This window comes from Hemiscyllium ocellatum, chromosome 4 (genome assembly GCF_020745735.1).
Source record: "Hemiscyllium ocellatum isolate sHemOce1 chromosome 4, sHemOce1.pat.X.cur, whole genome shotgun sequence".
In the NCBI taxonomy this organism is placed as follows: domain Eukaryota; kingdom Metazoa; phylum Chordata; class Chondrichthyes; order Orectolobiformes; family Hemiscylliidae; genus Hemiscyllium; species Hemiscyllium ocellatum.
The window spans coordinates 50,400,237-50,422,915 of record NC_083404.1 but is presented as its reverse complement, the minus strand read 5'-3'; the positions used below and the strand labels follow the sequence as shown (position 1 = coordinate 50,422,915).

Here is a 22,679-nt window from a genome sequence, read left to right as displayed (position 1 = left end):
TAAGGATATCTCACCCATCATCTCAGTCATGTGTTATTTGTTAGGGGAGAAATTGTGTTGAAAAGGACTGGATGGAAAGTCCATTGTGATGGTCATCAAGGCCATCAAGGTTACAGCTGTCCTGAATTTAGATGCTGGCAACTTTTTTTCTCAGGGAGCAACTAAGGACCTGTGCGGCATATCCCAAACTTCAACCCATAAGTACATTGAAATGTGACTGGTGCTTTTCTCCCTTTGTCTCCTTCCTTGTTTACAAATCTGCTGCTAATCTGGCAAACAGCTTCTGCTTAGTGCAAAGAACATTGTTTGTTAGTTTTGTGGACCTTGGTATTTCTGCAGTGAATGGCCTTTTGTGATGTTGGAATCAAAGTTTCCTTATCTATGTGGTTGTACACATGGTACCTTTATGTCATCCCACTCTAAAATATCTGTATATAACCTAACCTACCTGACTGTTAAGACAAAAGTAGAAGCCACTGACAGACTGCACTAATATCACGTGTTAAGATTTGCTATTTGTCAGGCTTCCAAGAGGATATGACTTCAAATGATGTGTTGTAAAATTCTTCATTGTAGCCACCAAGTTGACAGAAATCCTAAGCCATCCTTTTAATCCTCCTATCATGAGTAACAATTCAACATTTCAGAATTCACATAGACAATTAAGTTGCCATGAAATGCTTGAGCATCCTCTATGATAATATTTAACTTGCAAGGGGTAATGCTTTGGACAATTGTTCCTGGTAGATTAGTGTTCTTTGAGGGGTAGTGGACATATATTGTATCCATTGTATATCTCCTTGCCTTGCTCAGTGAGCTCCCTTGAAAAACTGACACATAGAATGAACCTTTTGCTGCAGAAACATCACTGATTCTACACTCTCACTCAGCAATGTCCACATTAAAGTGTAATAGTTTTGCCACAGTTTGGAATGGCCCATATCTTATTTTTTTTTTGTTACTAGGTCCTTGAAAATGGAGTTCCAGGTAGATAGGATAGTGGATAATATGTTTGGCATGCTTTCTTTTATTGGTCAGAGCATCGAGTATAGGAATTGGAAGATCATGTTACAGCTGTACAAGATATTGGTTAGGCCACTTTTGGAATATTGTGTGCAATTCTGGTCTCCCTCCTAGTGGAAGGATGTTGTGAAACTTGAAAGGATTCGGAAAAGATTTACAAGGATGTTGCCAGGTTTCAGGGATTTGAGCTATCAGGAGAGGCTGAATAGGCTGGGGCAGTTTTCCCTGGAGCATCAGAGGCTGAGGGGTGACCATATAGATGTTTATAAAATCATGAGGGGTATGGATAGGGTAAATGGATAAGGTCTTTTCCCTGGGGTGGGGGAATCCAGAACTAGAGGGCATAGGTTTCAGGTGAGAGGGGAAAAATGTAAAAGGGACCTCAGGACAAGTTTTTCACACAGCTAGTGGTGTGTGTATGCAATAAGCTGCCAGAGGAAGTGATGGAGGCTGGTATATGAATAAGAAGTGTTTAGAGGGACATGGGCCAAGTGCTGCAAATGGGACTAGGTTAATTTAGGATATCTGGTTAGTATGGACGAGTTGTACTGAAGGATCTATTTCCGTGCTGTACATCTGTATGACTGTATGACTAAGTGTTAGTTATATTTGAGTTTGGTTTGAAGAGTGATTTGCCTTTGGCTGTATCTTGCCAAACTCACTTCTCTATTACCCCCGACCCACAAGCCTCATTCCTGATAAAAGGCTTATGCCCGAAACAATGATTCTCCTGCTCCTCAGATGCTATCTGACCTGCTGTGCTTTTCCAGAACAACACTCTCAACTCACTTCATTAACTATCCAGCCCTTATGGCACTCCATCTCATCCCCAGAACAACTCACTACTGTTAGGATATCCCAGAAATGACTGGCATCGCTGAAAAAGCCATTGTGCACTTGGACCAATGCTGTCAGTTTGGAGCTGCTCTGCACATTTCTTGACATTTGCTCTCAGTGTGGCAAACTGAGAGAAAATCAGTGACTGCTTTGCAGGCAAGGCCTGGAGATTCTGCTGGATGAGGTAGTGCAGAGACCCTCTTCCATGGACCAAATCATATCAGCTATGTCCAAGGTTTAGATTAGATTAGATTACTTTAGACTAGATTACTTACAGTGTGGAAACAGGCCCTTCGGCCCAACAAGTCCACACCGACCCGCCGAAGCGTATACCACCCAGACCCATACTCCTACATTTACCCCTTCACCTAACACTACGGGCAATTTAGCATGGCCAATTCACCCAACCTGCACATTTTTGGATTGTGGGAGGAAACCGGAGCACCCGGAGGACACCCAAGCAGACACAGAGAATGTGCAAACTCCACACAGTCAGTCGCCTGAGGCGGGAATTGAGCCCGGGTCTCTGGCGCTGTGAAGCAGCAGTGCTAACCACTGTGCCACCGTGCCGCCCACCAGGGTTAGTGTGAGTCTCCGCTTTTTGGTGGAATACACAACTCTGTAGGAAGAAGAGTAATGACCTTTTTCAAGTTGAAAACTTAAGTGCTTTTTCTCTCTGATACTCACTTCAACTCTGCTACTGAAACCACCTCCACCATTCCCATCTGTACCAACAGTGACAGTTGTGCCACCCACTTTGATGTCCCTTAATACCTAACTGTCTCTCATATTAGGAGGAAAACAACTCACAGTTAGGGCACGCTCAACATTTGGCTCTTCACCAGTTCAGTGGAGAAAGATTTTGACTCTGACCACCCCAAGGGGCTGACTGACCGTATCCAAGCCCTTGGACTGGTATCGGAAAATGCCCGTGACTTACTTCACCAGGATCTCCGTCTGTAAGCTCTGTCCCACAACTTGACCGAGAACTGCTGATGACTATCACAAGCTTCATGGTTTTTCTCTGTAATAAATAGCACAGTAAATAGTAGGACAATGAGCCTGGTATTTCTAGCTGAGGGTCAAAAAGGCAAAGCAAGGTAAGACAGAGATGTAGTAACTATCCAGTTAGGCTCAGAATAAACAAGCACAATGATACAAAGCAAACAGGCTGGAGATGCAGCCTGGTCCAGTCCATGAGCTAGATGCACGTTGCTGAGTGCACTGTGCACTTGCTGCAGCATTATAATGATGGTTGTCAGTGCAACCCAAGATGCAGCATTAAAGTGCAGAAGCGTCCTGTAGGTGTATTAGAAAGGTGCCATGAGGGTTGGCACATGTCAGATGCCAATTTGGAGTGCACATATCGAGTGCACATGCACCATGCCCTGAGATGTTGGTGTCAAGTGTCCATCATGGAGGAAACACAAGCTGAAGTTGCTTGGTATCTGCTCTGATTTCCATGTAGGGGATTCTTAGCATCTAGCTTGTTTGGCAAGTTTGGTAAGTAGAAAGCTGAGTATTAATGAGGTCAGTTGTGGCTTTAATAAGATCATTAACAAGATGTAATACTCCTTAAGTGATACTTTACTGCTGCCTAATGAGAAACCAATCTTACTGTTTGGCATAAGTGTAAAACATGCAGCGAATTGCGCCCAACATCAAGATTGGTCTTGCCAGACTTCTCATGTGATTCCTCAACAAATTTCACCATAGGCCACATCATTCAGGGTCCAGTCAGATTTCACGTAATGGTATGATTGGATTGAACTGCAATGTCTGAAGCTGTCTGCAATCAGATTGTTTTTAATAGGTGAGCAATACTTGATGATTGCAACAGCCTTCATCCTTGGGGTTCTGAAGAGGCTGCTCATCTCTCAGTTCTGTAATTTACCCCACTATCCTGGAAGACTTGGGCAGTCATTCCCTGCTGCATTTGGATCTAGAAAACCCAGATCTATAATATTGCAGCTTACCCTCCTCGGCTTGTGCTGCTGCAGGCTTTGGAATCACTGGGGCGGGGGATAAGTTGAGGGGGTGGGTTGCAGGGGGGTAGGGGGTGGCAGAGGGGGCCAAGCACCTCTGGAACAGCCTGAGAAGAAGCTTCTGAGGATCTTGTTTATTACTACTGCTCCCTGTAGGTGCCTACTGGTGCCATCCCATCTTCCTGAAAGGAAGTGGGCACTGAAATGAGCTCAAGGTGTCTTATCCACATTCCACTTTGCTACTAATGTTGAACAGCATGACCAAAGTTCTGTAGTACAGGTCTGCACATGTAACAAACAGACGTAGTATTCTGTTGAACCTGAGTCTTTATGATGGTCACCGATCTGTTTTTGGAGACAGGCAGATGCATGCATACCAGAGCCAGCAAAGTATTGATAGACTCCGGAACCTTTCATTCCTGTGTAATGAGTGCCTCTGGAAAGCTGCCTGATGTTCTTGTGCCTGTCTCTGCAGTTATTAATGGCCGAGAAGGGGGACACAAAGTTGTAGAGTCAAGCAGTATGGAAACAGACCCTTCAGTCCAATTCGTCCATGTTGACCAGACATCCCAATCTGACCTAGTCCCATTTGCCAGCATTTGGCCCATGGCCCTCTAAACCCTTCCTATTTGCATATCCATCCAAATACCTTTTAAATGTTCTATTTCTACATGCCTCCACCACTTGCTTTGGCAGCTCACTTGATCCATACACACACCACCCTCAGCATGAAAAGCACACCCCTCAGGACTTTTTAAAAATCTTTCCTGCTTCACTTTAAACCTATGCTATCTAGTTTTGAAGTCCCAGATCTTAAGAAAAAGATGTTAGCTATTCACCCTATCCACATTTCTCATGATTTGAGAAACTTTGAAATATCACCCATCAGCCCATCCAGGGAAAGAAAGCCCCAGCTTATTCAGCATCTCCCTATAACTCAAACCGTCCAGTTCCAGCAACATCCTTGTAAATCTTTTCTGCACTCTCTCAAGTTTAACAACATCCTTCCTTTAGAAGGTCAACCAAAATTGTACGCATAATTTTCCTGGGGCAGGTGCTGGTCTCTGATAGAATCTGTTCTCTGATGACCTGAGGAATCTCTTCCATGTCTAAATAATAAGATATGTCAGTGATTGCTCACCAGAGTTTAATCTAGAAAAGCATTCAGTGAGGTGAAAGTCGCTGAGCTGATGGAAGGTGCAAGTGAAAGCTTTGCCAATACATTCACTGAGAATGGAGTGGCCTCCTCCTCAGAGGAAGCAGTGGATCTCAGGGTCTCCATCACTGACATCTCCTTAGTGGAGGTTCACTGGGTGCCACTAGTGCCTCCATAAGAGAAGAGATGGAGGTAGCTGTAAAAAATGGATGAGAGCTTGTGCAGATTAAGACTGAGTTAGCTTTGGTGGTATTGGGAGAACTGCACAACACATTGGAGCTTACTGGTTTGAATGTCAAATGGTGTCTACTTGTCCTCACATGAGTTATTCTTGCTTTTCTCTGGCCAAATTCAAAACTTTCACCTTCTAAGGATTGAGAAGCCTAATACCCTATCCCACCATTGTTCTGTCACTTTCCACCAGACTTGACCCTTTCAGTCCAGTTATGGACCAGTTTTTCCAGCAATGGGACTATGGGAGGGATTGAATGTGATGGAAGTGAATGCAATCAGTGGTCATGTATAAGGAGGAAAGTTCAGGACCAAGCACTGCAGTGTAAGAGGTAGTTCCTGAATTGCAGCATCTGAAGTGGGTTGCAGACGTATGTGAACCAGGAGCCCTTGTCAGGGGTGATTACATCGTCTTACTTGCCATAGGATGCCCAGAACATGACAGTTCAGCTTCATAATTAATGACAAGAGAGGCAGAAGGCTGCTTGAGAAAACTTGCCCTGTGCCAAAACAAACCGTTGCCATGAAATCCACTTGCCACCACACTAACTGCAAATTGGAAAATTGGACCATTGTTTGTTTTACCCCAAATGCAATAGACTTTATTGACAGAAATAATAGTACTCCTGCATATCAAGTCATCCCTTGGTGTCACATACAGCTCAGTTGCTCTTGCTTATGAGTTCAAAGGATTTTATGAGTACATTTACCACTCCAGAGTCATGAGCAAAGTCCAGCTTGCATGTATAATATGGAGGGACTGCTGCACTGTTGGAGGTGATGAGATGTTGAGTAAATATTGGGTCTGTTCTGACAGAGCGGTAGGAAGGATCCAAAGGAACTGTTTTGAAATACCATAGGTGGTTATCACTCTTTCTCTAAACAATGTTAAACAGGATTTAGAGATGCTGGTGCTAGACTGGGGTGTACAAAAGTTAAAAATCACACAACGCCTGGTCATAGTCCAACAGATTTATTTGGAAGCACTAGCTTTTGGAGCACTGCTCCTTCATCAGTTGATTGTGGAATATGAGATCATAAGCCACAGAATTTATAGTAAAAGTTTACAGTGTGGTGTAACTGAAATTATATATTGAAAAAAAACTGGATTGTTTGTTAAGTCTCTCATTTTTTAGAATGGCCATGTTGGTTTCAGTCCTTTCATATGTAAATCCAAGAACCTTTTTAAAGTTACATTCTTAAGTGAATTTTAACAATTGGTGTCAAGTTGGCCCAGATAATACATTGAAGGTGTGAGGTGCGCTGTGTGAGATTGTCTGTGCACAATGTTTGGACTGATTCTAATCTAAAACACAGGTTTATAGACTCTTACAGCTTTTGAGCAAAATAAAATATAATTCTGCAAGCACAAATTCACCCCACAAACTTATATTTGTGTGTGTGTATGTGGGTGACTGGGGGGTGGGGGTGGGGGTGGGGGTGGTTATAAATGTCTGTGAGAGAGTGTGTGTATGTGTGTGAGTGTGAGTGTGAAGGGGTATAAGTCTGTGGTACGGTGCATGTGAGTGTGGGTGTGTATGTGTGAGCATATGAGAGAGAGCTTGTGTATGAGAGAGAGCCAGTGTGAGTGTGTGTGTGTGGGAGTGTCTGTGTGTGTGTGTAGGAGCGTTTGTGTGTGTGTGTGTCAATCTATGTGTGTGCATCTGACTGTGTGTATGTGTATGTGTAGTGCAGTAGAGTCACCTGTAATGTGACATGAACCCAAGATCCCGGTTGAGGCCATTCCCATAGATACTGAACTTGGATATCAGCCTCTCCTTGGCCACTATTCATTGTTGCCTGTACCAAAGTCTGCCTTGGAGGACACTTACCCAAAGGTCCGAGGGTCGAATGTCCTGGACTGCTGAAGTGTTCTCCAACTGGGAGGGAACACCCTTGTCTTTTGATTGTTGTGCGGTGTCCATTCATCCATTGCTGTAGCCTCTGTTCGGTCTTGCCAATGTACCATACTTCAGGGCATCCTTGCCTGCAGCATATGAGATATTCAAGGTTGGCTGAGTTGCATGAGTACCTGCCATGTACACGGTTAATCAACATCACCAAAACAGATTATCTGGTCATTATCACATTGCTATTTGTGCTGTATCTCGGTAAATTGACTGTTACATTTTCTACATTACTACAGTGTCTTTGGGACTTCTTGAGGTTGTGAACATTGCAATATAGATACAAACCCTTTTGTTTTGGATATACAAGTTTCCACTCAAAGGGACATATTGGTTGTGTTTAACAACTGAGTTCACATTGCGGCAAGATTTGGAAAAATTAGAACAGCATCAAACATATTACGGTTACAGTTCATCTTTGTTTTCTGTTGGAAACCCTTGTATTGTTTGTGTGCAGTCCTCGCTTTTTTGTCTATAAAAAGCAATGGGAAAACAAGTGGATTATCCAGGACTGTATCAGAAAGATGGAGCAATATACAGTTTCACAATTAACATGGGAGCTATTAACTGTATATGTTAGCTTCCCAAAATGTTTCAAAGGGAAAGACTACTTTCTGAGCAATTTCTGTGATGACTGTGCTGCAAACAAATTTTAGCACATGTGTTATAGCTACTGCGCAGAGATAAAAAATTTAAAAAGTAATTACAGAAGCCAATGTTATAATTTATTATGTTAAGTGACTAAGGAGATCATTGCACACTTTAATGGAGTGCCTGTTTAATTTGCCATTCCATATCTTACATTTTTCATTGGCATCCTTCAGGCAATATTGGTTCTCAGTTGACGTGGAACTGACAGGGAATAATTCCTTTTTGTATACATAATTTCTTCTAGCTTGTAGTGCTAGGATTTTAACATTTTGTTGTGATTCAGTGGGTTGTGTATTGTGTATCCATTAAATGCTCACGTTTATTCTGTGCCTAATTAATTGTGAATCTGTATTCTATAGATTTTATTTGCCTAACGGTAACAAGTTAATAATGATGTCTTAATAATCCTCAACCTCCATTGGCTTTTCCATCTTAATTCTTTCAGGCAAGATGTCAACATCAACACAAGCAATAGATGTACAACACACAACTTGGTTAAAAATGTACGAATAGGTATTGTTACCTTTGCGCTAAAGCATGTCAAATTGTCTCTTGGTGTCAAATAGAGAGTTCTGAAACCTCCCAATCTTTGGGTTGTATCAAGGAGTGAGAGAAATAATGAGGGATTTTATCTACCTACTGTTATATTATGAGTAAAATGACAAATTTCATAACTTTTTTAACCAAACCAAATCCAAATTGTAAAATGAGATTAATATCTAAGGTGTGATGCCATTATGGGAAATATTTATGTGAGTGTGTATTGAAAATATAAACTTTTTTGGTATAAGTAGATTTACGGTTTTTAGATCCATATGACATCATCGTATAAAGCACTCCTTAGGAGCAATCCTTTCTGACCCTTATACAATTGTCTTGCTTTTGAGGATCAATAAGGCTGTTTGTCAGTGACTACAAACTTCCTGTGCCATTAAAACCCAATTACACATTACCCAAAAAGGTAGAGTTTTTTAAAGGCCTTTTGTAGCAAGATTAACAGCGTGAAAGTGGACTTTTACATCGGTGCAAAAATTTCCCTTTGATTGAATATTTGAGTTCAGCAGCATTGTCTTGGAGAGTCACTGATATCAGCTTTGAGACTTCTTTCTTACTTTACACATTGCAGACTCCAGAAATTATAGCAGTTTCATTGGAGTAGTGACATTGAACACTATCCATTACAACACAAAATTATGTTATCAACCTTATTCCTAATGGGATCAATTTGCTCTGGATTAAACTAGTATTTAATCATCATGATATAAGTAATGAGTCAGAATGGTGTGAAATTTACCTGCCTGGTTGTAGAGTTCAAGCTATGAAATATCTTTGTAAAAGTTACTTTAAAACCAGGTCAACCCATAAAAGGCTAAGGTGCATAGTTCCTATTGCTGACTTTCAGAATCTGCCCATGTAGAAGGAGAATAATTGGGATTTGGGCCAGAGTACAATATCATATTAAAAAATTGGACCAATTTTGGACCACTAGGCAAAATTGTGACAGAGTAAGTCACTCCAGCCAGAGCTCCTCTACTCTGCCTGTTCTTTTTCTTTCTTTTTCTTTTCATTCTCTCTCTTTTTATCTCTGTTATGTGTTTTTTTTCAACTAATGACTCAGACTTACCGAAGGAGAATGAAGGAACAAGTGTGTTCCAGAGGCCAGTGGGGGAAGCAGTCTCAGAGCAGAGGCTGGCATGGAGAATCAGGCTCGGAACAGAGGCTAGCATGGGGAAGCGAGACCTGAGTGGAGGCCGGCACAGAGAAGTGTGTCCCAGAGTGGAGGCTGGCGCAGTGAACTGTGTCCCAGAGTGAAGGCTGGAGTGGGGAGTGAGTCCCAGAGCGGAGGCCAGCACAGAGCCAGTCCCCGGAGTGGAGGCCGGTGTGGAGAACGAGTCTTGGAGTGAAAGCTGGTATGGGGAGCAACTTCCGGAGTGGAAGCCACTGAAGGGAAGCTGTCCTAGAGAAAATTTACCTTGGATCAGCTGGGAACCAGTGTGGAGCAGACTGGAGGCTTGGAACGGAGCGGGGACAGTGGGGTTTGGCGCAAATGGTCAGACTACATGTTGAAGTCCCTGAGCTGAGCTCCTGCAATGTAGTTTTATTGGTAATTTGTTTATCTAATTGTAATGTCTATCCTTTCAACTATATCTTATTTCTAACTTATTTTCTAAATCACTGTAAAATAATGCAACCACTTTTCTTTTTTCGTCCTCTTTTTGTATCTAAGATTCGTACCTGGGTACTTGTACAAAAGATGGCGCCAAAAGAGATGACATTGTAAAACTTTTCGCTGTACTTCTGTACTTCAGTACACAACAACAAAGGCTATTTTAATTCTAACTTTATTGAAAATGTCCAAACAAGGGGCTTTATTATTCTTCCTCCCTGGGTGAACAAATATTTAAGTGGCTGCTTGTTCTGCCCATTACCCACTCATCTATTCAATTAAAGCTGATGTGGTAACGCAACAACATAAGAATGAATCACCTTATAAATTTTCATAACCTTGGAGGCAAGTTTTCTTGGGAAACAATCTATATATAATCTAAATCCAAACTGAATTAGAACTACTTGTTTTGACAACAGAGAATGCCATTTACCAACCACACCGCCCACAGGATTTAAATCCTGAATTCGTGGGTGGAAACCTATATTGCTCCTGCAGGTGGGGGAGCTTAATTGGACAGATCAAAAGTTAGAATCTCAATTGTGGGATAAACGTTAAGTGCTCCAATTAAGTGCTCTGAAATGTGTATGTGGTCCTTCCTCATTCCATTCTCCTTAATCAAGAAATACATAGGTTCGGATGCATAAGAGAGCCTTGCATGTTGTGAGGTTGGTTTCTTCCAATGCTTTGGAGCGAGTGTTTGCTGCTTTGTACTTCTAGGAGAACACTTTTATGATCAAGTTCGGGTGTCAGTACTCCGAGCTGATTGATGGCTGCACAATAAGGGATGGGTGTCTCAGTGTAGGATGAAGTCAAGGAGTTTTGAGAATATTTGTAGCTCAGGTTGAGGTTCTGGATGAGCTGGAAGGTTCATTTTCAGATATTTCATCACCATACTAAGTAACATCTTTAGTGAGCCTCCTGGTGTAGATGGCTTTCTATTGATGTGTTTGAGTTTCCCTGGGTGATGTCATTTCCTATGGTGATGTCATTTGTTATTCTTTTTTTCAGGGGGTGGTAAATGGGATTCAAGTCAATGTGTTTCTGCTTGGATTGCCAGGCTTCATTGCCACATTGACTTGGATCCCATTTAGCACCCCCTGCGAAAAAGAACAGGAAATGCCATCTCCATAGGAAATAACATCGCAGGAAATTATATCACCTACCCAAGGAAACTCAACCACATAAATAGGAAGTGGGCTACACCACCAGTGCTTCATTTGAAAGCTCACTGATGATGTTATCTAGTATGGCGATGAAATGTCTGAAAATGAACCTTCCAGCTCAGCGAGCAAACCGACATGGAGTCAAAGAGGCACAAGTAAAGGAACCTCAGTATTGAAAGGGTAGAGTGGAGGTGGCAAAAGAGAGGACTGTTGTCTTGGGGCAAGGACCAGATGACCTTTGGGTGATGAGTCAGAGAGGCTGGAAGCATGTTAAATTGTCGAGAGAGGAAGCATAGTTCTGTTAGTCAAGGTGTGGTCTTTCTGGAAAGAAATTGCAGGACAATCATGGTTACAGAGAGGTGTGTCTAAAGGGCAGAATTTCTGCATCCATGTTCAGGGTTTATGTGAGGACACTATGTGGCACAGGGACCTGTCAGAGGGAGAGGGTGGTGTTGGATCTCGTAAAGTGGGAGTTTCAGGGTTGGTGAGATGATGTTGTGTGACCTCATAGAGGATGTCTGTAAACAACAGGATGCAGTGGTCTCAAGAATGGAGAGGTCAGGTTCAGGAAGGGACTGGGTATATCAATTGATATAGACTCAGACAGGAGAGCAGGAATGTCAACATATTTTTAAAAAGGATTCAAGATAACAACAAGTGGACTGAATTGTTACAGGAGGAAAAGGAACAGTGAAGCAGTGAGGCCAAAGGAGGTTTTGAGTGGCTTGGTGGATGATAAAGCCTTGAATAAAGGTATCATTTTGAAGCCCTGATTGTGTGTCACACTTCCAAACAATATATCAGGAACAAAAAATGGGTGGAGTTCATACTTTGAATTTTGGCTGAATTGAAGGGACATCCTACTATTTTGGAGTCAAAAGGTTGGAGACCTATGCACATCTGAGTTCTCCTCTCCATGGCCTGATGGCTACAGAACCATTATTGTTCCAAGTGAGATCCCACCAGTGTCTGGAGCCACAGTATATTGTAGCCTGATTGGCAAGTCATGATGTCTGAGGTATGGATAAAACCATGGGGAAAAATAAAAAAACTGTACAAACTTTAAGCGAAACAAGTATCAGAGGGTAACCATCTCCAATATTGGAACCTCCAGTTTCTTGTTTTGATCCTCAAATCAGACAAGAGGGTGGATAGAATGTCTATGATGGCATGGCAGGGCCATCATAATTGTGGTTTGAAGTTGCTGATGGAAAGTTCCCTGTTCAGTCAGGAAAAGTACAGGGATAACATCATAAACATGAATGACTTGTAACAAAGAGTCTCCTCCATGGTCCCACAGGATAGCATGCACCATGGTTGGTGAGAAGGGCAGATATTACATCAGGACTTAGGATGAAATAAGCTAATTAGATGGATCAGTGCACTGTATTGGGGATCACCTGAACTTGACACTGTAATGACACAATATTCGTGTTTTAGAGTTTGGTGGTTTTAAAAAAAACAAGCTGGCCAGAAAGCTATTGTTTCCTATTTAGGACATTCATCCTTAAGTTATTTAAGTTATCTGTAGTTTTTGTTTCCTTAAATAAAGTGTTCTGTTTTACACTGTCTCAGCTGACACCTCACAAGCATTGATCAGTTTTGAAAAATCTGGCCTTATGGTGATTGTGGCCAATAGGACCTGCACAACGCTGCATATTTCTGTGACCTCCAGGTCCTGGAGAGTATGGAAGTTATTCTGGCAGTTATATAGTCCAACAGGTTTAATTGGAAGCACACTAGCTTTCAGAGCGACGCTCCTTCATCAGGTGATAGTGGAGGGCTCGATCGTAACACAGAATTTATAGCAAAAATTTGCAGTGTGATGTAACTGAAATTATACATTGAAAAATTGATGGTTTGTTAATCCTTTCATCTGTTAGAATACAGTGATAGTTTCACTTCTTTCATGGGTAAATTACAAATTTTTTTTTTAAAGTTGCATTCTCGGGTTGGCTGTTAACAATAGTGATAGCTAGACAATATGTTGAAGGTGTTGGCCCCCTGTGTTCTCTGTCTATGACCTGATGTTTAGATTGATTCTAATCTAAAAAGTGCGATAACAGAGTTTTACATAAATTCATGCAGTTTTTGAGCTCAGAATTCTATATGAATGTATGCAGTTTTTGAGCAAAGTGCAATGTAACTCTGCAAGTACAAATTCACCCCACAAAATATATGTGCATGTTGGTCTTTGTCTGTGTGTGTGTGTGTGTGTGTGTGTGTGTGTGTGTGTGTGTGTGTGTGTGTGTGTCTGCCTGGGGTGAGGGTTGTGAGTGTGAGAAAGTGTGTGTGTGTGTGTGTGTGTGTGTGTGTGTGTGTGTGTGTGTGTGTGTGTGTGTGTGTGTGTGTGTGTAGTGAGTGCAGAGTGTCTTAAGCCTGTGAGGGGGTGCATGTGTGAGTGTGGGAGTGTGCGTGTCTATAAGGATGTGTGTGGGTGTCTGTGCGCATCTGTGTGTACCTGTGTCCGTGTGTATGCGAGAGTGTGTGTGTGTGTGTGTGTGTGTGTGTGTGTGTAGGAATATCTGTGTGTGTGTGTAGTGCATGGTGATCACCTGTAATGTGACATGAACCCAAGGTCCCGGTTGAGGCCCTCCCTACGGGTACCGAACTTAGCTATCAATTTTTCAATGTATAATTTCAGTTACATCACACTGCAAATTTTTGCTATAAATTCTGTGTTACGATTGAGCTCTCCACTATCACCTGATGAAGGATCGTCGCTCCGAAAGCTAGTGTGCTTCCAATTAAACCTGTTGGACTATAACCTGGTGTTGTGTGATTTTTAACTTTGCATACCCCAGTCCAACACCTGCATCTCCAAATCATGGCAGTTATGTAGTTAGCTTAGTGTTGCAATGTATGCCCATAATCCTGTTACTGGAGCCCTGTAACAGATAATGGTAGTACATTGTGATAGGTTAGTTAAATCACTGGGAGATGAGCTAATCCTGAAGATGATGGTGTTGTAATGTGATACTTTAAGTGTCATGGAGGGAAGCAGTGTGGCAGAAGTTGTTTAATTTAGCAAGTTAAAGCAAGCCGGCATGATTGGCTATGCTAATATTATCTGATAAGCGTGGGACCAACAATTCTATAAACTGGAGGAGAACAAAGAGCTTGTGGGGAGTCAGGGAAGATATTTTGCTGGCTCCCACAGCTTTGATTTTGCAAGATTAAAGTTTAAGTTTGTGAAGGATTTTCTGTGTCACCTGGTAATTTTTTAAATATAAACCATTGAGTGATTCTTCCACAACAAGGGAAGCCCTGCTTCAGGCAAGCCCACATACACCATACCTACTCATGGTGACTCATTTCAGTTTAGCTGCATTCATGTCACCCTAACACATGTTCCAAATGGGATTATTTGAGAACTTTAATATAGGTAGAGGTACACAGAGAGTTAAGAAAGAGGAGCCGATTAGGCCAATATGCATGCTATTCAGTGCTCCTACATCATAAAAGATGTAACTCATCACCTATGCATACAGCCCTGAATATATTTCTCTTCCAGAACTCACATGTTATATTAATTCAGTGATTGTGGCTCCATTACCCTATGCACTTCCAAACTCTGAACGTTACCTGACAGAATAAAATGCTGCACACCTCAGATTATTATTAACAACAAGTGTTTCTAAGAATGTTGTCCCGGGAGATCCCAGCCAAGGAACTGATTCTTCCTTCCTTCACCCTGCAAAGCCATGTCAGATTTCTTCCTGCCTCACATAGATAGTATCTCCACCTGTAATATAGGCCCAATCTCTTCAATCTGACCTAATTCAACAAACCCACTCTTCCTGCAATAAGTCTTATGAACCTAGGCTGAGATTGTCACCAAAATTCCCCTCACAATATGTCATTGATGCACTGTAACCATGCTGGAGGAATAAGGTGCAGGTTCAACCATGTATTTAGCAACAATTGAACGTTCTGTTATAGAGTCATGGCATCATACAGCATGGAAACAGTCCCTGAAGTCCAACCAGTCCACGCTAACAATGTTCACAAGCTAAACTAGTCGCACCTGCCTGTGTTTGGCCCAATTCCCTCTAAACCTTTCCTATTCATGTACTTATCCAAATGTCTTACAAAAGTTGTAACTGTACCCGCATCCACCATTTCCTCTGACAGTTTATTCTACACACTAATCACTTTGTATAAAAAGTTTGCTCCTCGTGTCCTTTTTAAATCTTTCTCCTCTCACCTTAAGAATATGTCTCATAGTTTTGAACTCCCCCACCCTCGGAAAAAGACCTTTGCTATTCACCTTATCTGTGCCCTTCATGATTTTATAAACCTCTATAAGGTTATCCCTCAACCTCCTACACTCCAGTGGAAAATGTCCCTGCCTATCTAGTCTGTTTTTATAACTCAAACCGTCCATTCCCGGCAACATCCTAGTAAATCTTTTTGAAACGTTGTCCAATTTAATAACATCCTTCCCATCATAGGGCAACTAGAACTATACACGGTACACCAGAAGAGACCTCACCAACATCCTGTACAACCTCGACATGATATCCCAATTGCTATACGCATAGGTCTGAGCAATGAAGGCAAGCATGGTAAATGTCTTCTTAATCACCCTGTCTACCTGTGATGCAAATTTCAAAGAATTATGTACCTGAATCCCCGAGGTCTCTCTGTCCTACAACACAACCTTGGACCCTACCATTAATCAGGTAAGCCTTGCCTTTGCTTGTTTTACTTAAATGCAAAACCTCACATTTATCCAAATTAAAATCCATCTGCCCCTCCTCAGCCCATTGACCCAATTGCTCTTTGTAATCTTTACTTCACTCTCAACTATACCACCAATTTTGGTATCATCCACAAATATCCTAACCATCACTCCCAGATTCTCATCCAAATCATTTATATAAATTTCAAACAAAAAAGAACAGTACCGATCCCTGTCGAACACTGCTGGTCACAGGTCTACAATCCTCCATCACTACCCTCTGTCTCTGCTATTAAGCCAATTTTGTGTCCAATTGGCAAGCTCACCCTGAATCCCATGTAATTAGTAATTTTAACTAATTACTTTACCATGCGGAACATTATCAAAGGCTTTACTAAAGTTCAAGTAAATAATATCTACCATTCTGCCCTCATCAATCTTTTTGGTTACTTCTTCAAAACACACAATCAAGTTTGTGAGACTTCTCTCACATAAAACTATGCTGACTATCCCTAATCATTCTTAGCGTCTCCAAATGCATGTAAATCCTATCTTTCAAAATCATCCCCAACAGCTTACCCACTACTAATAGCGGACCCATACATTTATAGTTCCCAAGCTTCTCCTGACAGCCTTTCTTAAATAAAGGCACAACATTAGCTATCCTCCGGTCTTGCAGCATCTCACCTGTAGTTATAGATGTTAAAAATATTTCTGCTAGGTGCTCCACAATTTCCTCCCTAACTTCCCGCAGTGTCTTGTAACATACTTAATCAAGGGCTGGGGATTTATTCACCTTTATGTTTTCTAAGACCTCCAGCAATTCCACTTCTGTAATGTGAACTGTTTTCAAAACATCAATATTTATTTCCATGTATTCTCTATCCTCCATTTCTTTCTCCACAGTAAAAATTGACACAAACTATTCATTTAAAATCTCTCTCATCTCCTGAGGTTCAACACAAAGATGACCTTCTGATCCCAGGTCTCCAAGGCATGCGCCATCCTTTCCATCGAAGCAGTCAAATGTTCTCATGTCCATGTGTACTGAAAACATTTGGCAATTCTGTCTCAAATTTCACTACATGGTACTCAGCTCCAACATGTCTCCTATTTCTTATGTTCTTCTGTATGAAGCTGCTTTAAAAAAAAAGGAGTCTCTCCTAACCATGAATCAGGAATTGTAAAAGTATTCTTTAGTTTGGTGGAGCCAAGTTAATTTAAAAAAAATCCATAGATCTAAACAGCTGAACTTGTGAATTGTGAATATTACCTGATTAGATGAAGGCACATCCTCTGTGATATAGAATCACATGATTTTTTAATTAAAAACTTATCAGCATTTGTGTTGATAATTTGTAAAAAGAAGACAGAAATGAATAAATATGCTGTCCCTTGCACTTCAATAATTGATCCTTTTGTGTAATTCTTCAAAATATGGTCAAGCATTAGCCCTTATCCCTTTTCAAAGAAACTTTGCATTGTGGAAGGTGTTTTCATTAGAGGACTGTGAACAGTAAAGGAACTCCATCGCTCAAAGGCTTTGGAGTTTGAAGATATTAGTAGTACTTTCTTCTGGGGAAATTGTTTAAACAGGCAGAGTACTGATAAAACAGTCTGAAAATCCTTCTAACCATAACCAGCTTATGGGCTTGTTTTACTAATTGAATCCAGACTCCTGGCAACGCTAATTATGTAATGTGAACAGCAAGAGACACAAAGAGTTACATTGAGTTATTTTGAACCATTTATATGCTTAAATTAAGACTATAACTATCAATTGTTGCATCAATTAACTACGTTTCGTCTTTAGCGTTTATTTATGATGTCTTAATATCACACAACCAATCAATATTATTGTAACTTTCTTCAACTATTAGAGAGTGAAAGAAAACTTACCTTCAATGAAAATAAAACAACTATAATTGTAATTTGCATTTTGAAGTACCAAATGCTTGAGACTAAGCTGTAGAATGTTCTGAATTAGCTGATCCTTTGGATTCAGGAAAGTACTTAATTCCTAAGAGGGTGATGCCAAACATGGAACACAAAGCACAGCACACTCCGAGTTATCTAGGAGGAAGTAGTGGCGCAATGTTGACTTTGGGATAAACAGATGCAGGCACAGGTCAGGAGAGCACCCAAGTAGACCTCTATAACCGATCGGATCAAAACGAGATAAGGGCCATGAAGAATCTTTTGTGGACAAACTGCTTATCGTAATGTTTTGAAAAGTTAGTTTTTGTTTATGTTCTTGAGCAACTATTTTTAATTGCTTTCCATTTCTAAGAGGAAGGTGAACTGCTTACTAAATTGAAACATTCGGCCCTTGAGCTTACAAAATCATTTACTCAGTGTTTTGTTATCTGAGAATATCCCCTGTAAAATACCTCCTAAACAGGAAAAACGATAGTGGAAATGGGTCTAAAATATAATTAATTTTCTGACTATTAATTTAAAAGGAAGAATTCTAATCAGTTGCAGATTTCTTCCTGTTCACTTAGCGTGACCATGACCAATTACTAAGCTGAACTTTCTGCTTTAGTTTCACTTCCTGCCCCTAAATGATAGCTTTAGAGGCAGCCTTTATTGTAGAACAGTTATAAGGACTGTTTAAGTAGTGTTATACTTTCCAAAACAGCTCATCTCAAATATCAAGGCTGGAAGAAAGGACATTGTAAAGTATTTAGTCTTAGCTTTGGCAGCTAGTGTACAATCTTAAATGGGAATGCTTTCTAAAAGCTTTTCCAGCTGGGTATTATTATTCAAATTGCACTTTTCCTTCAACAATTTATTTTTTCATAATTTCTTCCTATTGTTTGTTTTGGCATGGATTAGTTGCTACCGTATTGTACGATACTTAGTCTTGCAATGATATAGTGATACTACACTGTCTAACCAGTCAATTAGGATTGGAGTATCGACTTTAATCAGAGTTCCAGATGGATATAACACATCAGCAACTAGCAAAAATAAACGAGAGTGACAAGTCACAAATATCAGTTCAGACTGGGCAGAATTACTGGCAAATGCAAACATTTCTTTCTTTCTCTCATTCACTTTTCTCTCTTTCTTTCTTTGTCTCTCTTTCTTCCATTTCTTTGATTCCCTTCTCTTTAGCTGTGTTTTTCTCTCTCTCTATTTGTGTCTTTGTCCTTTTTTGTTCTCAATTTCCAATTTTCTTGTTGCCCAAGTCCTCTCTATTTCTTGATTCCTCATGATTGTTTGATGTGAGCTTGAAGTATCTTACCTAATTCCCTTTTTCAGGGTGGATAGTTGGGTACTGACAGTCCAATGGTCCTATAAATATTAGTCCAATGTCAAAGTGCCTTATGAAGAGTCCAATGTCATTTACAAAACCTTCAGTTGAAAATCCCAGCTTTAAAGTCATTTACTGACATTAGCCTTATGAGCCTTCGCAAGTATCTTCTGGCTTTCATCAATCACACTTGCTTCATCTTCTTTTTAGATTACCACATGCTTCAAAGTAACCTTCAACACTTTCGCCATTTGTATCTTGTCCACAATCAGTTAGATATGTTGAAGGATGTTTAGAAGACTAACATTCTTCTAACCACTGTTAGAGAATGTACAAACTCCACACAGTCAGTTGCCTGAGTCAGGAATTGAACCCGGGTCTCTGGCGCTGTGAGGCAGCAGTGCTAACCACTGTGGGTGGCACTGTGGCACAGTGGTTAGCACTGTGGTTAGCACTGCTGCCTCACAGCGTGGGTTTCCTCCGGGTGCTCTGGTTTCCTCCCACAGTCCAAAGATGTGCAGGTCAGGTGAATTGGCCATGCTAAATTGCCTGTAGTGTTAGGTAAAGGGGTAAATGTAGGGGAACGGGTGGGTTGCGCTTCAGCGGGTCAATGTGGACTTGTTGGGCCGAAGGGTCTGTTTCCACACTGTAAGTAATCTAATTCTTCTTACAATTGCCATTCTCTTTATTCGCCTGTTCACAAAGGTGTGCACATGCTAACAAATTGTGGTACTGCAACAAGTATCTTAATTAAGCAATATTAAATGAAATGCTTAGCATAGAACATAGAACATAGAACTGTACAGCACTGGAATGGGCCTTTTGGCCTATGATGTTGTGCCAAACATGATGCCTAATTAAACTAACCCCTTCTGCTTGACCTTAATCCGTATCCCTCCATTCCTTGCATATCAAATGCTTATCTAAAACTCCCTTAAATGCCCCCACTACCACCTCTGGCAGCACGTCCCAAACACTGACCACTCCCTGTGAAAAAAAACATTTGCCGCTCATGTCTCATTTAAGCTTTCTCCTTCTCACCTTAAATGTATGCCTCCTTGTATTAGATATTTCAACTCTAGGAAAAAGATTCTGACTGTCAACCCTATTTACGCATCTCATAATTTTAAAGACTTCCATCAAGTTTCCCTTCAGCCTCCACAGCTCTGGAGAAAACAGCCCTAGTTTTTCTAGCCTCACCTCATACCCTCTAACCCAGGTAGCATCCTGGTAAACCTCTTCTGCACCTTCCATAGCCTCCACATCCTTTCTGTAATGTGGCAACCAGAACTGAATGCAATATTCTAACTGCAGCCGAACCAAAGTCTTATAAAGCCGCAACATAACATCCTGACTCTTGTATTTAATTCCCTGACCAATAAAGGCAAGCATGCCATATGCCTTCTTTTTACCCTATCTACTTGCATGGCAACTTTCAGGGAACTATGAACTTGAACCCCAAGATCCCTCTATATATCAATGGTGTTCAGGGTCCTGCCATTAACTGTATACGTTTCCTTAACATTTGATCTCCCAAAGTGCAGCATCTCACATTTACCCAGATTAAACTCCATCTGCCATTCCTCCATCCATATCTACAACTCTTCTATATCTTGCTATATCCTTTGACAACCTTTTACAGTATCCACAACTCCACTGATCTTTGTACCATCTGCAAACTTACTAATCCACCCACCTACATTTTCATCCAAGTCATTTATATTTATCATAAACAGCAGAGGTCCCAGTACAGATACCTGCAGAACACCACTAATCACGGACTTCTGGCCAGAAAACACCCTTCCATTACTATCTTCTGTTTACTATGGGCAAGCCAATTCTGAATTCACACGGCCAGGTCACCGTGGATCCCATGCATCTTAATCTTCTGGATAAGCCTACCATGGGGGTCCTTGTTGAAAGCCTTACTACAACTCATGTAAACAACAACCACTGCCCTAGCCTCATCGATCACTTTCATCACCTCCTTGAAAAATTCAATCAATTTAGTAAGACATGATCTGCCTCTCACAAAGCCATGATTATGTACTTTAATTCATCAGAGTTACCTCATTCTCTGATTTGCTCTTGATTGTCTTTTCTAATCAACTTGCTTTTTTAAAATTCAGAGCCATCGTCATTTTCTTCCTATCTTCAAGACTACTTTAGCTCCCACACAACCCCCCCTGCCTACTCACTTCAAAGCTTCTGAGTAGCACCAGCAAATCTCCCCATGAGGACAGTCATCCCCTTCCAGTTCAGCTAAAAACTGTCCCTTTTAAAAAGATATTTTCTTCCCCTGAAGAGATCCCCCAATGATCCAAGAATCTGAATCCCTTCCCACTGCAACATTTCCTCAACCATTGATTCATCTGTCCTATTTTCTTATTCCTAATCCAGAGATTACTACCTTGAGGTTCTACTTTTTAACCTTTTACCTAGCTTCCTTTATTCACTCTGCAAAGCTTCAAACATTTCTCTAATTATGTCATTCTTATCAATGTGTACAGCAACTTCTCGATTCTCATTCTCCTCTTTGACAATATACTGCAATTGCTTTGATACATCGTTAACCCTAGCACCATAGAAGCAACATTCCATCCTGAATTCATGCTCATAGCTGCAGAATCTCCTGTCTGTCCCCCTGATAGGAGAGTCTTCTATCGCTCTTTTGAATCTTGACGAACCCCACTTAACATTATATTCATTCTTCGTGCCCAAGATCAGGCTGCCAGTTCCATTTTCCCCTGAGAGATGATCCCCCTCAACAATACCCAAAATAGCATATCTGTTTGAGAGAGGAACAGCCATGACCTGAACTACCTTCCTACCTCTCCTGACAGTCACCCATCTATCTGACTGAACTTGCAATGAAACCACCTCTCTAAACTCACTAACAATCTTGTAGCTCCTGTGTGCTCCTCAGTGACTTTAACCGCCTCTTCAGCCAATCCAAACAGTCTGATATGTGATGGATTCAAACACACCTCATACTTTCAACTCTGATGGAACCTTTTCACAATCCAGCAAATTTGGAAAATTAACACCAATGCTTCGACTACCTCATTAGTCACCTATTTTGAGTGCCCATGATAAGGTCCATCAGGACACAGGACCCAACAACCTGCTGCTCCACCAGGTTGGAGCACTCTTTACCACGTGACTGTAATGACCAACTTCCTTCAGCCTCTTCTTTACAGCTATTACTGGAATGCTTTTGTATCCTCTACAGTGAAGTCAAAAACAAAAAGTCAGTTAATTCCATCTACCATCTCTTGACTATCTTGCCATTCTCATTCCTTGGAGGATGAACATTCACTTTACTTCCAGTATTCCTTTTTAAATACCTGTCAAAACTTTTGATACAAACTCATAAATTTCCTTTCGGAATGGAAATCTGACATCCTCATCTGGTCTGGTCTATATGTAATTCCAGATCAACAGAAAGATGGTTAACTTTACCTGGCTTCTGATACATACTAGCAAGACACTCAGTTACATCAAACCACTACAAAGTCTAAATAAAGGAACAAACTGGGAAAGACAACCCAGTATCAACACTGGCACCAGAAACAATAATGGCAAACACAGCCCTGCTGACCCTGCAAACTCC

General features: G+C 41.1%; 1 protein-coding gene across 3 annotated transcripts in view; it reads right to left on the bottom strand.

Moving 5' to 3' along the window:
• The window catches only part of slc35b3 (solute carrier family 35 member B3), a 106,136-nt gene extending 88,343 nt beyond the window's left edge, over positions 1-17,793 (bottom strand). For 2 of the 3 annotated variants that reach the window (XM_060823144.1, XM_060823146.1), the window contains exons 1-3: positions 17,707-17,793; positions 7,065-7,219; positions 2,801-2,884 (exon numbers count right to left, since the gene is read on the bottom strand). The gene's annotated coding sequence lies outside the window, so the exon portion shown is untranslated. The remainder of the gene's footprint in view (positions 1-2,800; positions 2,885-7,064; positions 7,220-17,706) is intronic. The other variant, XM_060823147.1, reaches the window with a different exon arrangement.
• Positions 17,794-22,679: the final 4,886 nt, after the last annotated feature.